General features: G+C 36.4%; 1 long non-coding RNA gene across 2 annotated transcripts; it reads right to left on the bottom strand.

The window, feature by feature from the left end:
* Nucleotides 1-29: 29 nt before the first annotated feature.
* Nucleotides 30-3,327, bottom strand: LOC124890877. 2 transcript variants are annotated; one of them, XR_007049419.1, is made up of 7 exons: nt 2,483-3,320; nt 2,280-2,390; nt 1,785-2,079; nt 1,515-1,697; nt 1,111-1,206; nt 177-245; nt 30-96 (listed from the first exon to the last, which is right to left on the bottom strand). It is a non-coding gene; the product is annotated as an uncharacterized LOC124890877 (long non-coding RNA). The 2 variants fall into 2 exon arrangements; XR_007049418.1 differs by having other exon boundaries at nt 1,785-2,390; nt 2,483-3,327.
* Between the last annotated feature and the right edge of the window lie 47 nt (nt 3,328-3,374).

Here is a 3,374-nt window from a genome sequence, read left to right as displayed (position 1 = left end):
GAGTATGAATACCACATAGCTACTACAGGATGTTAGACTTACTTGTATCATTGACCTTGAATTTGTAGTATATGTTGTCTCAATAGTGGATTCTTTCTGCATAAGCAAATGAAACACTCAATAATAATAAAAATATGGTGCAAGCCATGAAAATATTCAGACGAAGCTAAGGATACCTCGAATACAAATCCATAATGAAGAGCAACACATTTCACATCCTCTAAGCTCAGATCAACTAACATTTCCTGTAATGTCAATAGTTATGAATAAGTTTTTAATAAAAATATCGAGGCAGTGAAGGTTTAAATGGTGGCCGTTAAACTCTCTAGTACTACTCAAGGGAAGGTTATAAGGTTATAAGGTTAAACGGTGACCGTTAAGGTTATAGGGTTAAACGGTGGCCGTTAAGGTTATAACTAGCAAACTTTTCTAAGCAGTTGTCTAACCAGAAATTAGTGTGCACATTTTGGGCAATGGAGAGGCACTTAAGCCTCAATCTAAAATAAACAAGTAGTCTGTGCAGTTTGAGCAGGACACAAGCTCTCTATAAGTCGATGATGCAGGGAACCACCCCTCCAAATCATACTTCTTTGCTGATGCATTATTCAGTGCGCCAGAAATAATAGCTACAGTTTGGTAAGGAAGCTTTAGTTGTGAAAAAGAAAGTGCTATTATGTTTGAGAACACTGGGAACTAGAATCCATTCTTAAGCTATAGAAGTTAGAAACTGAATCTTTTTATCAGATAGTGTTCCCAGAAATTTCAAAAAACAAATGTATAAAGTTCTTTAGTGACAGCTCAACACCACCAACGATAGCCACAATTTGGTAAGTAATATTTAGCAATACAAAGAAAGAGCTACTTTAGAATCCAAAAATTGCACCAGCGTATGTCAAACCAAGTTTCAGATTAGCCTAGTAACAGATAATATGACTAAGCGATAGTAAAATCCTCGACTAACTAATATTTTAAAGTGAAGCAGAATGCATTAGTCAGCGACAGAAGTTATTTTGAACTAAAAATTTTCTTCCAGATAATGCTCTTAGGAATCTCAAAGGTATAAATTTCTTTTGGATATGCAAAAATATCAAAATTATTGAAAATACTAACCGTCTACATAAAACAAAAGGCTGAGACCCAATAAGCAGTGGTCCTGTAAAAAACTCCTCTCCCGTTGTTTAAAGCAGCTTTAAGGCTGGCAATATCCTAGAAAATGGAAGAGAAAATTAGAACTATCTGCTGAAAGAATTCATTCGAGTTTTTAATCATCTACCTTGTCGCTATTTATTTGACTTATATCCTCACCAAGCTTCATTGAAGAAAAAGAACATGATTTAGATTCAGCTCCAATTTGAAATTTCAAATCCTACTTATGATTCAATTAGGTATAAACTATACTAAGCATAAGTCAAGCTGATAGATGTGCTGAACTTATGAGCTCTTATTACAAGACACCAAAAGATTTGACAAGACGAATGGGACAGATTAATTCAACAACTAAATAGAACATTTACCTCTTTTAACTTGCCCAATTCATTAGCGATCTCATTGGAATCTCTCTGTAAGTTATCAAGCTCAAACTTTCCTGAAATATACACAAATATTCATTTAGACATTATCTGAAGTTGCAAGCATGTATCTTTCCACTTCTTTCGTAGTTCTTGAGTCTTCTGCTGCAAAAGACCTTGATCTTTAATCTGCAAAGACATCAAAAAATAGTATGACACTTCCGCTTGTACGCAATACAAGTTATTCTCGATTCCATTAATCAAGTAAAACTATACCTGCGACAAAGAAGTTACATTACTATCATTCTTTAGCATATCATTTTGCAACCACTGAGGCAACTGAGGTCGAGGAGATTCCAGTTTAGCTTCAGATGATGAAATCTCAAACTCAGATACAAGTTTTGCCAACTCAAGGTTATACTTCTCCTTGCACCGGGGGCAACAAGACGTCCTTAATCTCGGATTTACATTCTCTGGCATACGCCTAAGTAGTGCAGGCACCGAACTAGTAAAGCTTTTCAGCGGATTCAAAGGATTCAAGGAACTTCCAAGAATTCTTTCATTTCTAAGCCTAAAAAAGTACATAGGGAGTACCAAATTAGACGCATCTGAAGGAAGCTTCTTGCACATATGAGCAGCAGTTGCTAATGCTACTCTCTATTGAAGGATATAAATATTTAGAAGTGATCATATTAAGTATTAAAAGGAGTTGAAAGGTTGCTTATTCCACTAAAATTGAATTTGATAAGATCATGAAAGGAATTCTTCTACCTGAACTCTAGCGGAAAAGAAATCGATATAAGAAAGCACAGCCATCAGTGTACCAGCCCTCAAATAAGCACTGGGATGCACCTGAGATATCTTCTTTAGATCCTGCAAAGACTGTTAAAGGTAAACATTAGCATCTTAATTAGCTAGAAAAAAAACACTCTTTAACAAGTACACAAATGTTCCACTCAAACTAATTCACTCACCTGTTCAGCCAAGTCCATGTATTCAATTGTAAGCAGGCGAGCTACAAAGCATGAAACAGCTCTATAATGGAGAATAGCAACACAAGAAGAAGAAAGAATGTCAACCACATGGGTAAGAGCCCGGGCAACAAGAAATATAATGTCAGGATTGTTCATGTGATTGAGCAGTCCTAGAAGTACTGGAACAAATGAATACACAAAAAATATGGACAGGGAGTCTTCTGTTACAATGGAAAGCATCTCACACAGCTGCATCAAATCCTCTACCTATTTCCCTTCCTCGCCATTTGCCCTTAAACCAACTAACATCTTATTGAGCCGTCTACTCCGGTGAGACGATGATGCTGACCCCATTGCATAGCTAGAGAGTAAATCATCCAGTCCAGCACCCAATTTCCTAAGCAGTCCCTGAAGTGCACTACTAGATGAAGTTAAATTCTTGTGTAAAATCCCAACACCACCTTGGTTATCATTTCATTGTCCTCACCACCAGCACCACCACTGGAATCTATATTTAATCCCAGACTCTACTCAGCATCCCTATCCGTAACTCAAACCTCGTGTTCTTTCTCCTTACCTAATTCTCTTTTTCATTAGTAAATAAAGCCATTCCATCAGTTTTCATGGCACTAATTGTGTTTGATAATGTACAATGGTACTATTTATAAGCACAAAAAAGGGAATTTGCGAGTTATTGTTGTATTTGTTAGAATTAACGGAGGGTACCTAGTACGACGCCATTGAGTGAACAGAGAGATACAAGAATTCCACAAACTGTAGAATTCCACCCTACAGCTCAAACAAAAAGATACCGTGGCCCAAAGTTCATAGTTGTCAAGTAATATCAAATATTTTTAAAAACCAGTCTCTTTAAGAGAATAAGCACAAAAAA

This window comes from Capsicum annuum, unplaced genomic scaffold, assembly GCF_002878395.1.
Source record: "Capsicum annuum cultivar UCD-10X-F1 unplaced genomic scaffold, UCD10Xv1.1 ctg26301, whole genome shotgun sequence".
Lineage (NCBI taxonomy): Eukaryota > Viridiplantae > Streptophyta > Magnoliopsida > Solanales > Solanaceae > Capsicum > Capsicum annuum.
Note: the sequence above shows the minus strand (reverse complement) of the source record. Positions and strands in the feature narration are given on the sequence as shown.